The sequence below is a fragment of the Myxocyprinus asiaticus genome, chromosome 28 (assembly GCF_019703515.2).
Source record: "Myxocyprinus asiaticus isolate MX2 ecotype Aquarium Trade chromosome 28, UBuf_Myxa_2, whole genome shotgun sequence".
Taxonomy (NCBI): domain Eukaryota; kingdom Metazoa; phylum Chordata; class Actinopteri; order Cypriniformes; family Catostomidae; genus Myxocyprinus; species Myxocyprinus asiaticus.
In genome coordinates this window covers 22886202-22910692 of record NC_059371.1, presented here as the reverse complement: position 1 = coordinate 22910692, position 24491 = coordinate 22886202, and the positions used below count along the sequence as shown (strand labels likewise).

The 24491-nt window shown below is 36.9% G+C and overlaps 1 long non-coding RNA gene across 1 annotated transcript in view; it reads right to left on the bottom strand.

Annotated features, from left to right (window-relative positions):
- Window positions 1-24235, bottom strand: part of LOC127419016 (uncharacterized) — a 55745-nt gene extending 31510 nt beyond the window's left edge. The window contains exons 1-2 of the long non-coding RNA XR_007893586.1: window positions 24030-24235; window positions 23152-23221 (exon numbers count right to left, since the gene is read on the bottom strand). This is a non-coding gene — a long non-coding RNA (uncharacterized LOC127419016). The remainder of the gene's footprint in view (window positions 1-23151; window positions 23222-24029) is intronic.
- Window positions 24236-24491: the final 256 nt, after the last annotated feature.

Here is a 24491-nt window from a genome sequence, read left to right as displayed (position 1 = left end):
TTTGTTTCCATCCTTTTAAATTGTCACAATAATTTCTGTTGTTTCAATCGACTTTATACATCAGTAATTCAATTCAAAGTGGTCAAGAAATTTACAATGGTAATTGTAGGTTTTAACTTTGGCACCACTTTGATTCACTTTAAAATGTAAGGCATCAAACTTTTCATTCAACTATTTTACAGTTTAAAGGGCCATTCACAGCAAATGTATTTTTTGTGTTCCTCTTTTTCCATAGTTTTTCTATGTAAACACTGTGCCCAGCTGTTTTCAGGTGACTTGCACAAGAGTGCCACATTTTTTTAGATGCCGTATCAGAAAAAAGAACTAATCTTACTGCATTCTGATATATGCATTGCTTTGTGTCTAGCTTTTTTAGTTCAAGAAAGCATTCAGTCTATATGGCCCCTAATTTATCTTTTAAAAATATTCTCTTAAGCTTTGAGAGTTTTTTCAGGTACATCCCTAACCCTAACTCCATATGCAAATATAGTTTCTCATGAATTACAAACTAAGGACAAAGGATACAAAGGCATATTCAAGGCCAATGTTTATATCAAGACCACACCATACTGGAGACTGGTATAAGGAAGTGCAGAGAGAGAGAGCCATTATCTCTACGTTTCGGTAGAAACATGGCCTATACACATTTAGCAAACTGTCAAACAAACGCTTTCCCCAATGTGACTTTCTCATCTTAACAGTGGAAAGACAATACAAGTGCTGTCAAACAACCTAGGGGTGGTAAGAATGGTTACCATGACAACAGTACACCCTTTCAGTGTGGACTCTTCCCTCTCTTCTGTAGTTACATCACTAATTGCCTTTTATAGATGTGTAATCACATACATAATCTATATGTATAATCATTCACTGTTATAAGAATAGCAGTTAATGACGTCAGTTAAATGCCACTGAATCATGTGGTGGCAGTAGACCAATAGAAAGCTAATGGGTCAAAACGTCAACTTCTAATGAGTGTGAATATGTTAATGTTAAGCCATGAATTATATCTCACCTGAGTCACTTGTTGTGAATGAACATGAAAAGTTCTCCTTGCAGTAATTAGGTCAACCAACAAACATCGTTACCAGACAGTGTTAGAAAACAGATACACAATCCAGCACTGTCCGGTAAGATGGGTGCTAGGTGCCAGTGACAAGACCGTTCACAGGAGTGAATATTTTTGGGCAAAATGATAAAAAAAAAAAAAGAAAAAAAAAAAGGTCTGGATCTTCAGAAGTGTTCCCTGAAGTTTGTGGACAACCATCATCATCATTACCAGGCAGTATTAGAGAAAGTAATGAAATCAAATGCTGCCTCGTAAGATGGAGAAGACTATCCAGTAATTCTTAAAAAGCAGAAATAACTCAAAAGAAGTCTTTTGAGAACTTTAACTATCAAGAACCATTCTGCTTTACATGTTCTTGCTGTTGTGTAGCTCAAATCGCAGAGTATGGCACTAGCAATGCTAAGGTTGTGGGTTTGACTCTAAGGGAAGTCATCTACTGATAAAATGTACACCCTGAATGCACTGTAAGTCACTTTTGGATAAAATATAAATTAAAAAATCTAATCCTAACCTTAATTGTTGGAACACAATATCCACAGTATCCTACACTACCAATCCTTCATGTGTACAAAGCCTGATGTTTATTGGTATCTTTTGGGGAGTATACCATAGAAACTACAATTAGACTCAACTGGGCTTGATAACAGCGCTGACTCAGTCAGTCAATGTCCTGAGGAAATACTTAGACAAAGGGTATGACAACAAAATAACCTGCTCCAAAAACAGGTAGAGCTAGTATGGCACAGGCAATAGATGGCTTTGTTTCTCTGAAAACTGCAGCTTAGCAAAGCAAGTGAGGAAGAGAGTGGGCCACTAAGGCAGTTAATAATTGCCCAAACCTGTTTGGACTGGTTTGATTTGACATCATGACCAAGCTGGGAGGGCTGTTCTGTTTAACAATATATGGTTGGGGAAAAATATGCATTTGACAAAACAACACCCCCAACCCTTTGTGCTGAATGTGACAAAGGCCTTTACTGGGTGGCGTTGAGCTATTTGCCCATCCTCTAGTGAAGACTAAAGTTCACAGTGCATAATACAAACCTAAAACCCTTGTCGTCTCAGTAAGCATGTGAGAAACAGTACTAAAGCAAGTGTAGGAAGGGATGTCTGATGCTAATGATAGTTCATGCTCTGTTTTGCTGTGTGTAGTGATAACAGCAAGCTGGAATGTTGTTCTGGACTGACCTGCGACCGGATTCTGTATGGGGAAGGTCGTTCTAAACACCTCTAGTTTACTGAGTAACATCAATTCCTCACAAAGTGTTAAACACCATGCTTACTTACAAACTGCATATATTTGCTCCCAAATTGCTAAATATTCTAAGAGTTGGTAAAATCAATCAACAGAATGAAAAATCTGTTCAATGATAGCAACCAGAAATAGTCACTGAAGTTCCACTTTAACAAATAGCTAATAATAACCAATTTTGTAAACGTTTAAAGAGAAAAACAAAACTCAATTAAAATCACGCTAATTATTCAAAACACTTCACAAAGCGAAAAAGTGTCAGATGATTGTGACAGAGAAGTTAGTTTAGAAATCTCATGAGAGAATGAGAAAACTATAAAAAGAGGAGAGCATGAGGGGGAGCAAACGAGAAAAAGGGAGAGAAAGATAGAAAACAAAGACAGCGCATGGGAGCGAGAGCAAACGCAAAGGAGAGAGTGCCTGTAACCTTACCGTCGTGAAAGGGACCCTGGTAAAGAATATAACAAAAAAGCGAGTAACAGGGAAAAAAAGAAAGAATAAAATCTCAAATTTCCACCAATTGCCTGAAAAGGTTTCAGCTTCCTCTTGCTCAGTCAGGACCCATGCAATGAAAACCCCAAGCAAACCTGCTCTCCCAGACTGCAGCCTCTATTTGGTTAATCATCAGCATTATAAACCAGTGCAGCAGGCCTTCTAAGAAAGAAAGAGAGGAAGAAAAAAAAAATATATATATATAGAGAGAGAGAGAGAGAAAGAGAGAGAGAGAGGGAAGAGAACAAGTATTAAAAGAGAGCAGTCAGAAGTAGAGAACATGAAAAGTTTTATGCACATACTTCATTCAGTTGTTCTGAGGGCACGCATCTACAGTATCATCAATGTTCTTTGTTGGGGATTTGTCACCCCTATTCCTGTATTTCCCTTATTTTCCCCCAAATTCCCTTTTCCCTCTCATTTCGGCTGCAGTCAGGTGTGGGTTTAACCTTTCCTTGGCTGTCTCCATGAGTTCTCTAGGTTTAGAGTGAGGTATGATCAGGTAACCCTGCCCTCGTTGTTGGAATGTGACTCCATGCTGAAATGGACAACCTGAGGGGTAAACTAGGCTTGGCCTTAATCAATAGTTTGTGAAGAACAAAGACAAGGAAACCCTAAACCTTACTTAAAGGCGGGTCATGCTCTGATGACTCTAATTGCGATTCAGGGTTAAATGGATGCGTTGTTTCCTGTTGTGCTGCAATGAGCATGTAAAGAGACCCATACTGTAAGCTGCAGTATAATTATGTCAAAGGTCTTATATTATAATTAGGTAAAATAATATCTTTGCTAATACCTGAAAATTGTCATGTAACTACTATAAATGACCGTAATTATACTGTATATATATATATATATATATATATATATATATATATATATATATATATATATATATATATATATTCATGCATGAATCTAGAATAAAATTACTTCTAAAGTCTTCAGAAATGACAAACATTATGCACACCTGTTAATGGTGTCCTATGAGCACACAAAGTGTGCATTGAGGTGGAGTGCCGACTAAAATGTCTGTTCTTAAGTACACAAGTTCAATGTGCTGCACTTCCCTGACCTCTCACCAGTGCGTGGTAATTAATACGCCATTTCCCTCCCTGTACTCACAAACACGACAGCACAAACCATTGCGTTCTTCCAGCATCGCCTTTACACTACCGGCTCAAAAGTGCTGTGAGGCTTCATCACCCTCCAGACTTGGAGATCTGTTACCTTTCTACATTGTCCCAGGGAGAGCTTAACTCTCATAATGCTCTGGCTGGGTTATAGAACTGTGACAAATGACTCATTCAGATGAGGGAATGAAACAGACTCATTTTTCTCCTCCCCACCAATCAAAACCCTCCACCTCACTGTGCATCCATTGTGCTGCCTGGCCGACATTTTCTTTCCACTGTAGACAAGCTCTTTAAAAATGCATTTATCAGCAAATAATGAAGCAACAAAACATCATAAGCCAAAATACCTTCCTAAACAATATCAAGGCTCTGTCATGCCAGTGCAGTAGTTAGTTTTAATCTGATTCATCAACAAAGAATAATAAAAGACGAGACGAGAGTTTAGTCTGTATAAGCTAATCGGCGCTTGTTTGTTTTTCACATCAAAAGCTGACAAAATGGTAATCATTGTCCCATTTCCTCTGAAATTATGCCAAAAATACACGCAAAGACAAGACTCACAACACACAATCAAGTTCTCAACAAGAGCAGCTACCACAAATGTTTAGATGCTTAGCATCAATAGAAAATTAGCTTTCCTAAATATGGAACTAAAATGCTGCTAGTTTTATTTTCAAAAGTTGTGTTTTTAAAACTATCAAGAGTAAAGCATTGATATATTTCCATTGTTTTCTATGTAAAATACAACCACTTTCCTTATCAACAATGCCTTGCTGTAGGCATTTTTAAAGTTGTAGATATAAGCGAACGTCCTTCTAAAGGTATATTTTCAGCAGAAGAGAGGAAAGAGAAGTTAAACCTCTCTTTATCCCCTTTGACAAGTCTGGCGGTTTGCCTTTACCTGCCCAAACTGGTCTATCTAGTAAAGGAATGACGGTTTATGTCTATTGTGTTCTTTTTCTTTCTGTTTAAATAGATTGGAATTCGATACAGATTATAATATTGCCCAAACCAACTTAAATGTTCCCCTTCACATTCTACCTCACCTATGAACTTTGTAACAGTCAAATTGTAAATACCACAAAGTGGCTAAAATGACAACTATTCCATGGTATGTTGGCAAACAGGAACAAAACTAAGGGTGGGGACAATGACAACAAACGATTATGTAAGTAAACCAAAACCATGCCACAGAAAAAGACACAAATAACTAATTTCAGCTGAAAAAGTTACCCATTCTTTCCTCGAAATGGTCCACGGTAAGAAACCAGATATGCGAGACACCACACTGCGTCAGTTTTGCTGCTTGAGAAGCATGCCCTTCTCTTATCTCTTCGGTAGAAAGACGCCCCTAAAATTCTTGCAACCATAAGCCAGGTTTGCAGACGGAAGGAGACCATCCTGGGCTGGGGAACTGGATTCCCAATATGGCACTCTGGCCAGAAACTAACAAAGAGTACAAATCAGGTGAGCCTTTGTCTTAACGAAGATGACGCTGTTTGCCAGGAGCTTGAGGTGATGCTACCTGTTTAACCTCTTTGAGAAGAGAGACAGAATTTGTAAAGAGCTTGCTTTACATGTAGCAGGCCCCCTCCACACCCACAGGTGTCATTTTCATGCCGCAGCCAATCTCCTTAGCCTCTAGCGCTTGCAGGTGTGTCTCTAACTCTATGATAGGTCAGTCCCACCCAGGAGAACCCTCTGCAACCAACTGCCCCAGCCCAACTTTCTTTGTGAAAGTTCACGACGTCATCTATCTGGCTTTGCGTGATTGTGTCTTCTTTTCCTATTTCAACAGAAGTCCACTAATTGCCCCACGTCCATTCTAAAACAGACACGCCAGTATCAAAGAGTGGTGGGAGGGGGGGGTGGAGGGAGGGTGTTAAGGTAGAAAATACATGTCCAAAAATATGGCCTGTACAGCCAGTGGTAAAGACAAGTAGCAACTGCCCTTTGCCCTGTTTTATCTGATTATTCTCACACGCATCTGAACTGTAACCTCAGTCATACACTGTAAAACAAAAGACTAACAGTAAGTTAGATATTATGAACAGAGGGGACACGGGTAAACGCAGTAGGTAAAGGTGTGGTTGTTTCACCTGTCATGAGTATAGCCAGGCCTTGAGGCATCTGCTCTAATCCCTATCTACTGCCGGCTGCCGGGTCTGGCTGCACACGAGAGCCAACTGTAATAGCTGGATTAGTTTAAACAATGCAGATTGACTTGATACTGATCCATGTCTGACGGATGTCAACGAAAGTCAAGAGAAGAAATCTTATGTTCTCGTTGTTGCGAGATTCAGAAAAAATTCACAGTATTTAGCATTTTCTTGTAACACGTTACAATAAGGTTGTAGACAACAGTTCGAGCAGTATAGTTGACATTGACTAACAATGAACTTTTACAGCATTAATCAATCACTGTAAATGTGAATTTCTACATACAAAATACTAATACATTTTTAACATTAAAAATTGTATACGTTAAAGGGATAGGACCTCCAAAAATGAAAATTCTGTCATCATTTACTTACAAAGAAGGATAAATTATTCCTTTAAAGGAATATTCCAGGTTCAATACAAATTCAATCAACAGAATTTGTGGCAAAATGTTGATTAACACAAAAACTAATTTCAACTTTTCCCTTCTTTAAAAAAAGCAGAACTCTGAGTTCCAATGAGGCACTTAAAATGGAAGTGAATGGGACCAATCAGTTAACTTTAAAATACTCACTGTTTCAAAACTATAGCCACAAGATGTAAACAATGTGAGCTAACATGATTTTTGTCTGATAAAATTGCTTACCTTTTCTGATTAGTTAAATGTAATTTTATAAATTAGTTGCCATCAAACCTTAAAACCATTGACAATTTAAACAACTTTACAGCTAAAATAATACACAAGTTGACAGAATAATCAATATGAGTGCTTTTACAAAATTATAAGCTTCACATTTTTGTATTTACACCTTTTTTAGAATTGGCCCCATTCACTTCCATTGTAAGTGCCTCACTGTAACCTCGATTTTTGCTTCTTTTTTTAAGAAAAGGAGGGACAAGTAGAAATAAATGTTTGTGGTAATCAACATTATGCCAGAAATGCTGTCGATTGAGCTTAACTTGTAATGAATCTGGAATAATCCCTTAAGGAAATGTGTATGAGAGAGAGAGAGAGAACAGAAACAAAAATAATTGCACAGCCAAAATTTCTATGACTGTGAATCATTTGGAGAGTACACTTGAACATTTATTATTGAATAATACAAATTAAGTAGGAACTGCAATGCTTTACATAAAAAAAAGAACTAACTACATGATTAGTTCCGTGACTATAAGCACAATTGTCTTTCAGGTAATCATGAAGTATAATGAGAGCATTACCACCATAGGAGCATATTTTAGTGATGTTGTTAATAATAATAATAATAATAATAATTCTTTACATTTTATATGGCGCTTTTCTAGGCATTCGAAGTGCTTTACATAGTATAGGGGGACTCTCCTCAACCACCACCAGCATCCACCTGGATGATGTGACGGCAGCCATAGTGTGCCAGTACACTCACCACACACCAGCTATTGGTGGAGAGGAGAGAGTAGAGTGATACAGCCAATTAATGGATGGGGATTATAAGGAGGCCATGATTGAGGAAGGCCTATGGGGGAAATTTGGCCAGGATACCGGGGTTACACCCCTACTCTTTACAAGAAGATGTAAAATCAGAAATATTTAAGATCCTGCACAATTCCTAGATCACTAATCAAACAAGCAAATCTGTGACATTGACCGAGTCAATTTGTACAAAAGGTCAGATTTCCTTGCTTCCACTGAAGCATACAAAATGCTCTTTGGAAGGCTCTCAAATCATGCTGGGATAACATGGATCATCAAGTTTAGCAAAAGCTTGTGGACTGCTTGTGGCCATCTCGACTGCATGCTGTCCTTAAAGCAAAAGGAGGAAATACCAAATAAAGAAATGACATTTTCCCTCAAATTGTTATACTAATAACATTGTCTGTAATTAAGAAATTTTGTATAAAATTTGAAAAAATTACAATAGAAGCATTTTTACTAGAGGTCTCAGTCTTTGCCACTGTATATTAGAAAGAAAAATAGAGAAGGACAGAGGGATAGATTTTTAAATAATAATAATAAAAAAAAGTCATGCAATGCACACTCTTAAAAATAGCAAAGAATCAGTTTCTTATAATGTCTATTGAACTAGTTTCCTCTATTTCATAGCTGTTTAGATATAATTAACAAAACAATGCACTTTTAAATGTAATTAATATCAAAAAATAAAAATCGTAACTTTTCAACAGAGTCTCAGAAAAGTTACTACTAGTTAGTCATTCACTCTCATCCGATCTCCCCTGGCTCTGACGAGGGCTGACACACAGTATTTCTTGATCAGCAGACCAGAGAAGTGTTGTACTTAGGTAAACAGGGACAAAGGGCCATATCCATTAAGTGGCCCACTACATAGTGCTTCTCTCCCCGGCTGTCCAGCATCGAGGCCCCCCGTGTGACTGCAAGGAAATTGGCCAGTCTAAAAGGTTTGCTTTGTTTAGCATTCTTCCATTTGCATTCCAAATGAGTTTTGAGAGTGAACTGGCCAGGCACAACCAAAACTCATTTGGGTAGAGATACATATCAGCCACGGCTGTCACGCAAGGCTAGTGGAGGGGACAGACATTGGCTCCCTTCCCTAAAGGATCTGTGCCACAGACTGCAGACGCATCCCCTCAACAAGACAACAATCATAGCAATGTTTATCTGAGTTATCTTTCATACTTTTTTTTTTTACTTCATGTCAATCAATTCACTTAGGAAAATGTATGTGTGTTGGCAGAGGTTCACACACTTATTTACTTAAGCCTGGTCTGCACTGGCTAGACAGCAGATGAATATAAACAATGTAAATATATAGTGACATGCTGTTTTTCATATTGGTTTGCGTTTAGGGCCCAGGATGCCCATTAAGATGAGTCACCTCTTGTTAAAGTCAACCAAATTATTCTACAAAGTGAATGCACTTTGTTTAACTTCAGGCTTTTTTCAGTTTGTTGATTTAGATTGGATAAAACAACTCAAGATCACTCTGCATAATTATCATTCTGTGACAGCAAACATTTATGGGGCAGCATACAATACATATTTTTGTGTCAAACTAATAGTACATTAGCAACATTTAGCTTCAAGATTTCTACAAAAGCCTCTTCTGTCTTGATCTCACATATTAGTGTGACAGACATCATGGGCCCTATTTCAAGCGTGTTAGTGATAAGCGCAGTGCTATAAATCATAAGTGCAAAGTCAGTGGGCATGGCCATGAAGTTTTGGTATTTTCGTGCAAGCATGTAATAAGGCTTAAATGGGTATTGCGAAATTGTGTGCACAACGCGCTAATGGGCTGGGTCAAGTGCAATTTAATTCTGAGGTTCTTTTCCGGTTATTACAGCATCTGAATCCCATTATATAGTCGATTCCCTCAAGCACCAGTGATATAAATAAAAGCAGCACATTCATAAGTTGGTAGTGTAAATGGACTGTATGCAATGAATTAGAATAATAGAAATATGGACACGCTCCTTTTATTTGCTTAGAAAATTTTATTCTCATCAGGATTTGGATGTACGCCCCGATAAATTATAGGAAACGTAAGTATTATTAATAATTTTCATCTACTTACAAATCATGACTAGTATTAATAGTTTGCGGCACTTCATTCATATACAGTGCATCTACAGTTTGTGTGCATACACCCACAGATAGCACAAACACTCCCAATTTTGCGCTGGCACGAATATTGTGCTTCGAATTAGTGCTCTCACAAAAATTGGATAAGACATCGCGCACGGTAAAATAGAGCCTCATGTGCTCAATGTTTTAAAGGTCTCTGTTATCACATTCAATAATTGTTACAAACGACGTACAAACACAAAGAAATTCTGAGAATATGTAATGGAATTAGTACAATTTCAGTAAAGTATTAGGAGTGCATCGACTGCTAAACTTTCCACAACAATATCAGATGCCATTCGATGGCTGAGCTGTAGATTGAATTCTGTTTCCTGTACTCTCTAGGAATTAGAAAGTCCAAAAATAAAAATAAAACTTAAAGGAGTAGTTCATCCAAAAATAATGTCATCACTTACTCACCCAAATGTTGTTCCAAACAATATGACCTTCTTCAGTGGAACACAAAAGATGTCAGACAAAACATTAGCCTCATCACCAGTCACTTTCATTGTGTAGGATAAAAAGAGCAGCGTCAACACTCTTCAGAATTTCTCCTTGTGTTCCACAGAAGATAAAAAGTCATATGGGTTTGGAACAACATGAGGTTGAGTAAATAATGACAGAATTTTTATTTTTACGTAAACTATCTCTACAACAATCCTTGTCAACTGCACAAATAATATTGATATGAAAAAGTGCTATGCAGTTCTCTGCTAATGTTCTTTTCAAACTCCATTACTTCAACACCTGTTGTATGTTTTTATCTCTTTGTGTGTCTCACTGCATTTGCTTTGCTTTTGTTTTTCGGTCCGGGTGACTCCTGGGTAATTACAGAGTTGTGTGTTGTCTTGGCAGGAAATTAGGGCTTTGTACAGATGGGTCAATGCAAAGACTCTTATTAACTAGAGCCAGGACATTTATTTGAATTTCTTACATTTATAACGAAGTAGTTTATAAATGTGCTGCTTCAACAAAACATACCATAATGTACATCCAATTATCTCACAATTACCTCAAATCACCTCAAATGTATGACATTTGCCGTTTCTTAGATGTTCATGTGTTAAATGTCAGAGATCTTACATTGAGCATAAATGTTCATATCCTTCCTGCATCTTCAAATGCTTCTGTACCTGTGACAAATTCACCAGGGAATGAAGGTTTGAGGGGGAGATCTAAATGAATAAGCAACAACAGCCTTGCTCTGACTTGCCACGCATTATCTTCATTGGGTAATTGGCCTCCAGGAATAGTGGGTGTAGTGCGTGTGTCACTGAGTCTGTCTAGGTGTCCCCAAGGAGAAGTTGCCATAGGAGAGGGGAAAGGAGTCAGACCTGCCAATTAATGATGTGTGTTTTCCCCACACTAGCTAACAAATGACACTGGCCACTGCTTGGCCACTGATTTACAAACTGACACTACCAAATATTGAAAACCAAAATTGAGAACTAAAGTTTAATTGCTGTCTTACATTTTGAAGAAAAATCAAAGTGGTGCAAAAGTTACAACAAGCAGTGAAGAGTAACATTTTTGATCACTTTGAATGTATTTCGGACCATGGGTCGTGCTAGGGCTGGGCTACCAGAGCTTATGCCACAAATGTTTTCTGTAAAGCCTCGAATGCTTTTATCATCTTGTAATGATGTCAGTAGTACCAGTGCTTAGGTATCAAGCTCATTCTAAAACATATAATATAATACATATAATTTAACTATATATTTATATACTATAAAATTAAGTAATATATAGAGTATAAATTAATGATACCTGCCTTTCTACAGTATTTATAACACCAAACAGAGACTTAATTATGTACACATGTGCTGTCTTGTTTGTAGCTGCTTTTCAGCACTGAATGTGCGCGCATGCAAGAAGAGCACTCGCGACACGACTGATGAGTCTGATCAACATTTCTTTCTTGGTGAGATATTGAAAACTTTGAGTTGGTCCATTCAGATGCAGTACCAAATATTTAGATATCATATATAACCCTGAAAAAAAGATGTGCTTGAGGAATTTGCCAACTTTAAGTCATGAGCCAGGACATTTGTTTTTTGCAAAACTCTTTTATTAAGGCACGATACAATAAACCTTGCAAACTTTGGCAAATCCTTTCCTCTTATGAACCTATTTAGCCAATTTACATCCTGCTATCTTCTAAACTAACTTAAAGCACCCAATGAATCAATGATGTTAAACTGTCAATTGTGTGCAAGGTGCATCAAACTCAGGGCTGGATCTAGGGGGTGCTGGGGTTGGCTTTGCCCACCTCCCCCCAGATTATGCCTATTATCCCCAAATTATTCTGTAGCATGGTCAAACTACAGAAAGCTGAAAGAGACAATAAAGTGTTTTTAAATGACTTTTTAACATTAAAAGCACGCAATTTCTAATATTCGTGCGCATGTGAAGCTGAGACAAAAGTCAGTGTGACCTTTAGTATTAGTTTCAGTAATATTTATAGATTTACTGTATAAATGACATCTTACAGATGTAACAGTTAACCTTTTATTATAAAGTGTATTTATATTCCAATACTTCATCAAAGGATGGTCCCATGTGTATCCGCAGAGGTCTGGGCTAAGCCTCGAATATCAACTGATCCTAGAACCACCCCTTTTGGGGTCACTGACAAAGGTTGTCCGAGATGACTTAATGACTCTCTAGTTGTGTAACCAAGTAAAAGGTACTTTGCTTGCACCCAGAATACACATGAGTGTACACAACTCAATCATTCATTAAAACAAAATGTTTTCAAACATATTTTCAAGGTAAAAAATTTTTTTCACAAATATCTTCATTTTTTAAAGTCACATACTGTATTAAGTTTTCTTCGGGTTCCAAAATATATTTTAAAAATGTAACACATTTATGAACTACTAAAAGGGTTCCTCTCTGTTTTATGGATTTCTTGTCAAAATAAAATAGTTACCAGCATGTTGGTTACGTTACACCACATCACTATGATTTGTTTAACAAAAGTTCTTCAAATATTAATAATATTTTAAAACAAAAATGTTTCACTGCTTATATATATATATATATATCCAAACTACTTTTCCTTTTTTCAAAATGTTCAGCTTTTAATGAGATTTACATTGTTTATTTATTTATATATACTGTCTCTCAATGGTTACACCACTCAGAATTTTTTTTAATTTTATCCTCCAGAAAAAAAAAAAACCAAAATGACTTTGAATCAGAAACCGAAAACGTTCATACTAGCAGAGGTGAATTCAAGTAATTGTTTTGTGTGAATTACATTTTTAATGAATTTTTGAATAACTTTTTAGATCCAAACAAAAATAAATAAATAAATAAATAAATAAATAAATAAGAGCGTCACATCATTGACCCTTTTACTGATGAAGAAAATTTAGTTAAATCTCTGAAAACTCACAAAATTGAGTAGAAATGACAGAAATTATTGTGACAATTTAAATGGATGAAAACAAAGATGTTGTTATAATGATGATTTTTTTTCCAGTGAAGCGTTTGTTCAACCAGAACTATATAAAAACTTGAACATATTGACAATGATTAGAAAAAGCCTCAATAATGCAGAATTTGTCTTGAGATTCAAAAATACAAGATCACAAAAAACTGTATGATTATAATAGCAGTAAGTTCATAATTGTTTTTCCAAATGTATTTCAATGAACCCAAAACTACCATTCAAACCACAACACCATTAAAATGTCTGAATGTACTGGTAAATACAGCACATCATATTGTGCCTAAGCAAGTGACTTCAGCCATGGCATGATAAAGAATGATTCTATTTAGATTCAAAGAAACTCCATTCCATATTGCTGTATTGACTCAGCACACACATCCAACAAAAAGCCTCTCTTCCCCAGTATGACCCTCAACAGACCATCAAACACACCTGTGCCCGGCCTGTTTTATGTCAACTAACATAATGAGGTAACAACAAGAGCAAAGGAGTTTGTTTGGAAAATGAAACTGACTGTTGTCCTACAGGTCTCTTCTCCCATTGTTTCTGATAAAAGCCAGATCTGCTAGCACAGCAATACACACACTGCATTGTTAAGCTATGTATGCTTATGAGGATATGATGCTATGAGCAGCCATTACAGCATCTCCTACTGTTGCACACCTGCCGGCACAATAATTTTAATAGGGTGTTTGCTCTTCATTACATTATTGATAAGTTTGTGGACAACATCATAGCATGTATGAAATATAATGACGGGGGATCAATTGATTTTCAGGGTTCATACAAAGTTTATATCAATGTCATTCTAAATTTATTTTTGTGCTTTGCCTCAGTATGAAAGGAGCTTGTGAAATCTGTCTGGGTACAGATGGAGGTGCAACAGAAGGGTTGATAATGATGCAAGATCTGTTTGTGAGACTGTCTGCCCACAGGGAGCTCTGATCATAGGGAGACAGACTCATGCATAAGCCGCTATGGACAGGTTGCCATGGATAAAGTTGGATGTACATGGCACAGTCTTGTGTTATCGAACGAAGCCAGATAACTTGCTTACAGAAATATTAAGTTACTGAATACAAGGCTGATTTCAATGGAACATTGCTGAGGAGGAAAACAACTTTTGTGCATAAATATGAAGATATTGCTGGCCATTACTTTAGTAAAAAATTAGTTGTCTGAGACAATTTCTAAATGAAAGTGATGAATGTCTCTTACACTTCATTACTCTTGGAAGCCCTTAGATAGACAGCTTTTCAGAAAAATGGAAAAACAAATGGTCAGTTAAAGGGATAGTTCACCCAAAAATGAAAATTCTCTCATGATTTACTCACCCTCCTGGCAACCCAGATGTGTATGACTTTCTTTCTTCTGTAGAACACCAATTAAGACTTTTAGAAGAATATTTCAGCTCTGTTGGTCCATACAATGCAAGCGAATGAGTGCCAAAATTTTGTAGCTCCAAAATCCACATAAAGGCAGCATAAAAATAATCCATATGACTCCAATGGTGAAATCCATTTCTTCATACACGATATGATAGGTGTGGGTGAGAAACAGCTCAGAATCACCAAAAACAGAATGAGAAAGTGAAGGAAAAAGGACTTAAATATTAATCTGTTTCTCACCCACACCTATCATATTGCTTCAGAAGATATGGATTTAACCACCAGAGTTGTGTGGAGTACTTTAATGTTGCCCTTATGTGGATTTTGGAGATTAAAATATTGGCACCCATTCACTTACATTGTATGGACCTAGAGAAATTCTTCTAAAAATCTTAATTTGTGTTCTGCACATGAAAGAGTCATACGCATCTGGGATGGGGGTGAGTAAATGAGAGAATTTTCATTTTTGGGTGAACTAACCATTTAATTCGAGTCTACAGAACATTTACTGAAAACAATAAACTGAAAAGGATGTTTTCCTGTGGAAAACATAAATTGTGATCCGTATGTCAAACGTAAAGGCACCAGCTGTCAAGTTGCAATTTGACATTATTTACCTACACAAATTGTGTTAGGTTGATTTTTGAACCCAGATCCCCTTGCATGCTAAATGAAAACACAGATTACACTTAAATAAGGAACTATAATGGAATATAGTTATAAAATCAAGAAAAAAAGGTATGTGGCAATGTTAGAGGCATCCCTTATAATTTAACTGACTGGCACCTTGTGAACAGAAACAGTATGACATCACAAAAGATGACCCCTTTAATCGGGTTCTCAGTGACAGTGGTAGGAAATCCCAAGAGGTGATGCAGTTTTCCTTTGGATGATATCAGAGAGAAACAACTCCTGACACATGGATTCTCATTAAAGACAGATGGTAAATTAAGATTTCCCTCAATTTCACGATGACACTTATTTCAGCCTCCTTCAAACCTGTAGACTAAGTACAGCAAGATGTAATGACTGTTATAATGAATCTGATTAACAACCCACTGACAGAACATCTACATTCATGCAGATAAACAGGTGCTGTGCTCAACATCACAGGTCAGTGACTTTGTGAGACATTAGTCTAAGGGCAATTTAATTTATACATTGATTAAAATGTCCTTAGAAACTACATTGCTAAAGCACGCCTTAGATTTTCAAAATGCCCTGTGAGTAATTTTATGTGGTGGAAATTGAAACAGCTTAAGCAGCCCTTTTTATCGCCTTCTCAGGGGCGGTACTAGAACATTTTGACTTGGGGGACCAGGATGGGGCTGGGTGTGCTTGTAGGGGGGCAACTGTATAATACCTTAAATGTCCCCTGTACACAAATAAAACATAATTTGTTGTTTTAATTTTTGCAGAAATGCAAAAAAATTTTTTAAAGACAAACAAAGATTCACCAAATTTGAGTAAACATTTTAATTTAAAAATATATAAACAAGCCTCATGACAAATGTTTCAATTAGTCAGTACACCCAAACATTCTGGTTTTACCCACAAACTTTAAGCCATGTTGCCATGCTGTTCTTTAGAATGACTAATGCAGTAAAATTCTTGGATAAAAATAATGATAGGCTACATTAATATTTTAGGTTAGAATTTAATCAGTAGGCTATAATCAGCATGTAAGGTCTTGTAAATGGTTTAGATACTTTTAAGAATTTTTAAGCACATTTTTAAATTCACTAGTTCATTTTAAATGGTCCAGTGTAACAAGTGAATGTTTAAATGCATGTATCTCAATGACTGAGTTTAAAAAATTGCATGCATCCTAATTATAAGTGACCGATAAGATGGCTTTTATGTGTGTTTTTTAAAAAAAAATTTTTTATCATTATTATGTCTGTCAGTGTCTATGCACATTTCTTATTGAGCACGCTTGGTGTGCGCCTTTTATAGAGAATGCTGTTGCTAATATTAAGCTCAATTCTCCATTATTGAGCACACGTGTGCATCTTTTTTGTGATTGGTGTGCCATGTGTTAAGTATTTGACTGTTTAATGGTGTTCATAAAGAGGACATTGTGTTTGTTATCTTCCCTGTAAACTATTTAGTATATAACTTGCAAACTAAATGCAAGAGAAGCAGCAGGATTAACTCTGAAGCTTTGTTCTCTCTCTCCCGGTGTGCGCGTTTGCTTTTTATTCTTGCACCTGTACCCAACAGTACCAATATTAATCTGTATATATTATTAGGTTGAAGTGCGTTGATGTGGTGAGCTTAGTGTATAAGAGCCTTTCTCACTGAAGGTAAGGCATATATTTGGGCTTTAGTGGGGTGGTTTATAAGGGTTTCAATGTTATGTTTTTAAGTGTATTCATAATAAATTTGCCATTGCAGGTGCGGTGTGGCCCTGTATAATGCTAGCTGCTGTTTCTATACATCTGTTCCTGTATGCTGTTTCATCAAAGTCGCTTCATTGTTTGTTTTGCCAAACTTGTTACACTACATTCCTCTTCTTTCTGCAAAACATTAAAGACAGTGGAAAAAATACCTCATTATAAATAACATAAGTGTGTATTGTATGTTGTTCCAGAAATGAAAACCCAACAGATACACATACAAAAAAATATTTTATAATGAATGCTTGCCAAATAAGAGTGATCTCTAATGAGTTGGGCTCAGGTGCATTCAATAAGGTAAAAATTAGATCCAGATCGGGTTTCAATGATAATAGCGTGGGAAATTTCTTAAGTAAGTAACTTAACTTACATTTACACCAGCACATATAATCCACATAAGTAGAACTGAAACTGGATCTGGCAAGTCCAAAGATGCAAAACTAATGCTGAACTTCTACCTTACCTCCAGATGTTGTTGGCTTGTTGTTCGTTTGACATTCGGTTTCTCCTACCCGCACTCTCTGGAGCCGATAATTTTACAACGATATCATTAGCATAATTAGGTTAAAGAATATATGACTATATCATACAAACATAAAACACTGAACTCAAACGGTCAACGCTTGTTGTAGCTGGAGAGTTATGCCTAAAAATGCTCCGATGTGCTTTCATTAACTAACGCTTGTAAGGGACCGTCTGAAAATACCAATGACAGCACTAAAACATCTGAGAAGTTATGCAAACAATTTAAAATCTTTAAAATGTGTAAATGTTTTTTTAATAAGTGTTTAATACAGAACATGCAAGGCAGTTGCATTGAACACATGGACACCAGTGACATTTTAGCACAGACTTTTTAGATGATCTCTTACGAACCATAATCAAATATTTGATAAATATCATTTTTATCCCACTTAATATTATTATTCAGTCATAATGCATTGATGCTTTGTTTAAATATAATTTGTTTGGTATATTTATTATGATGTGGGGTCACTGAAAATGAGAATACAACGCCTAACACTGCAATTTAGGGGGGCCACTGGGGGGCCCAGGCCTATCGACACCATTTATGAATGGTGAAGAATCAAAGTCCAATACCTTAAGCACCATCTGACACCATTTTCCAAATACTGTCTCTACGGTAGAGCTACACTTCAGCACATTTGCTGATGTTTATAACACAGCACTATCAGTGGGCTGGGTATTTTTATTGCTACACAAATACAGCCCAGCAGGCCAGTCTGTCAATAAAACAAGCCTCTACAGCCACAAGCAAAAGATAAAGAAATTCAAGCTTTAACAAAACCTACATGAAACCTGATTCATAAAACACCTGCTCAAAAATAAAGGGAACAATACAATTCCTAAGCCATGCAGTATGATCCCAACAAGACTCATTGGAGTTATTGGTTAATTATTGTATCATCTGAATGCAGTGGCGGGCCGTGCATTTAAAGTCTTCAGTGTGATTCATGCCATTAAGAAAACACAGTTTCACAATGAATAAGACACTCTATGCCTTTGGGAATCATACATTATGTCGCAGCTAACAAGTAATACCAATCGACATTTTAAAAACACATCCACGCACAAAAGCCAGAACTTGAAATGACACTTAATGCTCAAGCAAGCCTAATTTTAACTGCAGCATGACTTTTTTGTGAAATGAACGTCTCCCAAACAGACATTCAAAAATCATAATTTTTCATATGAATCTACCAAGGAGATCTATAATACCTGGAAAAATCTATCTAATAATATTTGTGATTTAAATGTTGCTTGCAATAAATTTCATTTCCTCAGGGTACACGGTTATGCTGCATTCCATTCAAGTTGGATGTGGGATATTCCTACTTGATATCTCCGACCATAAATGCATTCCATTCCCCGATATTCAGAAGATGACGTTTAAGGAAACAAAACTGCAATGCTCCCGTTAGCTTAGCAGGGGTTTGACTCTCATTAGAGATGTCTCCTAGCAACCCAACTGATAAACAATGCTGCAGCGCTAGCATTTGAGCTACAGGTGTATGATTATCAAAAGAGATTATAATGTTTTATACACCTGTTTCTGCAGGCGTTTATTAAACAAGCTTTAATATCATGTAATGTGGAAACAAACTCATTTATTGATATTACTTAATAAAGTGAATGTTTATCACTTACTTTGTATATCTCCCTGAGTGTCGACATGTTTGTGTGACATCATGCCCCTGCATCTCAGCGAAATCGGAGTTGAGAATTTCTGCACGAGCCAACAAGTTGTAATTCTGACTTCAAGATGCATTCCGTTGCACTTTTCCTAGTAGGAAGTTGTAAAATCCGACTTTCCGAGTTGCATGGAATGCAGCGCTACTTTTCATAACTTGATCCAACACTGAATGCTCAAGCAGCCTAATTTACACTTAGAAAACTCCTGATGTTGCTATAACAATGCAAAAAGCACTTACCAATTTACTTGAAGTGAAAATCAGTCCTCCTTTCCTGTTTAATAAATTAAACAATCACACGATCATGCAGAGCATCTTGTGTTTTTAAAATCCATAAGGATCTCTTTCTCAATGGCGATACCAGCAGTGATGACAGCCGACCCATCAAACAGCTTGAGCTTACGCTTTTCATCTTGAATTACGTATATCACTTAAAGCGTGATTGCATCACTCAAGGCCAGCTAGAAGGCCTCGACCGGGACATATCCTAAAGATCACACCCACCAAGAACAAATAAATCAATCTGATTGGCTGATGAATCTGACAGTCTGACATTAGATGCTCATTCATTTGCACTGTTGAGGGATTCTGTGGAAATTCTGAAGGCCTGACGGGGTGGAGCACAGACTCACACGCTGCTTCGGATTCGGGCATGCGATTTGTGAAACAGTTGTCACACTTTGCTTGTAAGCATCAAGGAATAAATTCTGACTGGATAAACTTTTTGTTTTTCTCTATTTGTTTGTAGATTAATTAAGAGTGGAAAGCAATTAAAAATACACAGGCAAAAAGTTGATTGAGAATGAAAGGATGACAAATATTTATTTATTCGTCATGTTTGGCCAGCAGAGAAGGCTTTGCTGGCCCTGAGAATTCACCACTGTCTGAATATTTTGCATGCTAGTTTATGGCCTGTCATCAAGCTGAATGTTATGGGACCAAACCACATGGGTTGACTATACTGTTAATGGCATTAATATAGAGCTGGTAAGCAATCCAGTCTAATCTTTAATTATCAGACAACACAGTAAATTCGTGTTTGACAACCTTGCCATGTCCAACTTTTCAAGGTGTGCCTACTGTTGACATAGTTATAGCAGTGCTTGCAGGCTCTCTAAATGGACAAGAGCAGTGAATGAGGACACTTTCAACAGTACAATAAACGGTATAAAGTAGTATAAATATAATCCAAAGTGACCCAAGCAATAAGGCTGCAAAATGTTCAAGCTTTCAGACAGCAATCTCAAAGGGAACCACTTATAAACTGCTTCAATTGAACCAGTAAAAAGAGTTGTAGATATTAGAGCATATATGCAACATAATGATGCATCTTTTGTCATCCCCAAATAACTTCCCTTGCAAGATATTTCTGAAAAGTGGCTTTGCAGTACTGGCTTGCAAATTGATGCTACATTGGACAAAGAGTATGCAGACAATGCAAGAGACATGCCCAAGCACTGTTTTGACATCACTGATTTCATGGATTCTCTCATCCCTATCTACATTACAAAGATCAGATCAAAGAAGCACATTTATTACATCTGACAGTATCTAAAGTTATTTTCCGGATCTAATAATAGTGGCATGGCCATGGTACTGGATGTGACTGCAGGGACTATGGTATTCCAAACAAAAATATACAATGATTTCTGAAATTCAAAAGGCAGAAGTGGCCAACTGGTGATACAATGAAAGAAATCTCCAAATATAAAGGAAGAGTATGCTACATGTTTGAGAGATACCTTGATGATAAAAGACAAAAAGGCCATTTGGGATCAGTGCCATCAACACATATAGACCATTTTATGGACTATTCGTCGGTTTAAGGAAGTGACATATTTGTCCCTTGAACATTTTGTACTACTTGTCAATCTCATTCAAAACAATAGCGGGAGGCATTTCATTCATTGTGACTTTAACACGATTAACATTACTAACGTTAACACGATTATCATAAAAGATCATTATGAAAATGTGGACCATGTTGTTTGGCAGCTGGATGCTCTCTGAATGCTTGAAACTAACAGATATTAAAGTGTTTATATCTCAGAAAAAGCAACCGCAAATGGATGCATGAACTGCTGCAGTTAAGTGAGACGGCTGGATACAGTTGAAGTCAGAAGTTTACATACACCTTAGCCAAATATTACATTTAAACTCAGCTTTTCACAATTCCTGATATTTAATCATAGAAAACATTCCCTGTCTTAGGTCAGTTAGGATCACTACTTTATTTTAAGAATGTGAAATGTCAGAATAATTGTAGAGAGAATGATTTCAGCTTTTATTTCTTTCATGACATTCCCAGTGGGTCAGAAGTTTACATACACTTTGTTAGTATTTGGTAGCATTGCTTTAAATTGTTTAACTTGGGTCAAACATTTTGGGTAGCCTTCCACAAGCTTCTCACAATAATTTGCTGGAATTTTGGCCCATTCCTCCAGACAGAACTGGTGTAACTGAGTCAGGTTTGTAGGCCTCCTTGCTCGCACATGCTTTTTCAGTTCTGCCCACAAATTTTCTATCAGATTGAGGTCAGGGCTTTTTGATGGCCACTCCAATACCTTGACTTTGTTGTCCTTAAGCCATTTTCCCACAACTTTGGAGGTATGCTTGGGGTCGTTGTCCATTTGGAAGAACCATTTGCGACCAAGCTTTAACTTCATGGCTGATGTCTTGAGATGTTGCTTCAATATATACACATAATTTTCCTTCCTCATGATGCCATCTATTTTGTGAAATGCACCAGTCCCTCCTGCAGCAAAGCACCCCCACAACATGATGCTGCCACCCCATGCTTCATGGTTGGGAGGTGTACTTCGGCTTGCAAGCCTCACCCTTTTTCCTCCAAACATAACAATGGTCATTATGGCCAAACGGTTAAATTTTTTGTTTCATTAGACCAGAGGACATTACTCCAGAAAGTATGCTCTTTGTCCCCATGTGATGGCTGCGTGGTCCCATGGTGTTTATACTTGCCTACTATTGTTTGTACAGATGAACGTGGTACCTTCAGGCATTTGGAAATTGCCCCCAAGGATGAACCAGACTTGTGGAGGTCCACAAATTTTTTTCTGAGGTCTTGGCTGATTTCTTTTGATTTTCCCATGATGTCAAGGAAAGAGGCACTAAGTTTGAAGGAAGGCCTTAAAATACATTCACAGGTACACTTCCGATTCAGTACACCTCCTATCAGAAGCTAATTGACTAATTGTCTAAAGGCTTGACATCATTTTCTGGAATTTTCCAAGCTGCTTAAAGGCACAGTTAAGTAGTGTATGTAAACTTCTGACCCATTGGAATTGTGATATAGTCAATTAAAAGTGAAACAATCTGTATGTAAACAGTTGTTGGAAGAATTACTTGTGTCATGCACAAAGAAGATGTCCTAAACGACTTGCCAAAAGTTTGCTATTATTAAATCTGTGGAGTGGTTAAAAAATTGGTTTGTATGTAAAAAAAAAGTGTATGTAAACTTCTGACTTCAACTGTACATGCAGTACTAACAACTGTAGCTGGGTTCCTAAAGCTCAGTTGGTAGAGCATGGCACTAGCAATGCCAGGATCAAGGGTTTAATTCCCACGGAACACACAAACTGATAAAATGTATACATGTAATGCACTGTAAGTTGCTTTGGATAAAAGTGACTGCCAAATATGTAAATGCAGAACATGTCTTATCTCTGGTAGGTGAACAAAATTTATGCCAACTAATTGTTTTAATTGTAAGTTTGAGAGGTAGAGTTTAGCTGGCAAGTTAAATATTTCTTTACAGGCTCTAAAAGTGATTCTAGATCGCTCCCATTATAATGAATGTAGCTGCGCAAGTCAGTTTAATTTAGTCATTTAGCAGACGATTTTATCCAAAACAACTTACAAATGAGGAACGTAAGCAATTTATCAACAAAAGTCAACAATATCTGCAGTATGCTGCTATGTTCTCATGGTAGCTGCAGAAAGAGACAAGAAAAGTATTTTTATAATTAAAAAAGTAATCCTTACCTTGTCCACAGTTTCATTGAATGGCTTCATTGATCATAATAGGAGCAATCCAATATTCCCGATCTCTCCGCTGAGGAAATAATTGTGAGCATATAAACTACGATACAATTTCATCACCTCTCCCATGTAGACAAGCTCAGTATCAAAAACAAGCTGGGATAAGTCACTTCAGGTAAATGTTTGATGTTCTTTGAGAAAATATGTTAACTTAGAACCTTATTTAAAGGATCTAGTAATGATACCAGAAATGCTTCAGGGTCAATATCTGTTGTTGTTTACACCCTTGAAATAGTCTATAGGCCTACACAACATGGATCACTGGGCTGTTTAGAAGGAAAGCAGAAGCTGGTACAAGTCTAGTTGTATAAGTACAAAAAGAGCCTCAATATCAGGGAAGGTGTAATATATTACACTTCACAGCTCAGAACTACTTCATCAATTTCCGTAAACAGTAGAATCAAATATTAAAAACATTTTGAATGAAATGTAGCTTATATTATTTTGCATTAGTTAAATGTGCTGGTAGCAACAGTACAATGCTCCATCTAAGTTTAAAACTTCATATTTGAGAGGCTCTACAACATAGTAAAACATTTTAAATAAGGATATTTTATTGTGTACCACAGATGGCAACTAATTTATGGTATTTAATCATTTAAGATTCACATTCATGGCAGTTTAGGTATAGTTTATATAAAAATAGCTTAAATGTTTAGTCCTGGTAAAACAAAATCAGTGAAATTAATGTACAAAAAGTAACAATAAGGAAGATTCAAAAACCACTGGCAGCAACAATGACAGGAAACATAAGGAAGCATAAGATTACCAAATTAAGTAGGTTTTTAAAACGTTCTTAATCTTAACCCCAGGTGACCTACCTCAGGAGTGGCCCTTCAAGCTCGAGGCCTTTCTAGGCTGAATCATTAGCTGTTAAAAATGTGCTGCAAAAATATACACATCAAAATCCATGCATAGAAACCAACATGGCCTAACATTCCTGTACTTTTTACACCCATATTCTCGGTCAGCTAACCTCTCTATCTGCGTGAGACGACATACTGCATGTGCGGGCAGTTAAGCAGGGGGAAATCACGTTGGGCGTCTAGGATGACTGGTTTGAAGAATGCACTAGCATTATCATTGGCGGTTATGCAAGAATAGTTTGGTGGAAACCTTTGCCTGGTACAGTGCTGGGCCCCAGAAGCACGCGGCCAAGGAATCCTGCTCTAAAAAAGGGGGAATCTGTCAGGCTCACCCAGGGTGTACCACTTATGTTATCACACAAGCTCCACAAGCTTGCTTTTTTATTTACTTGCTATTTTTAGTTTTGAACTAATTCC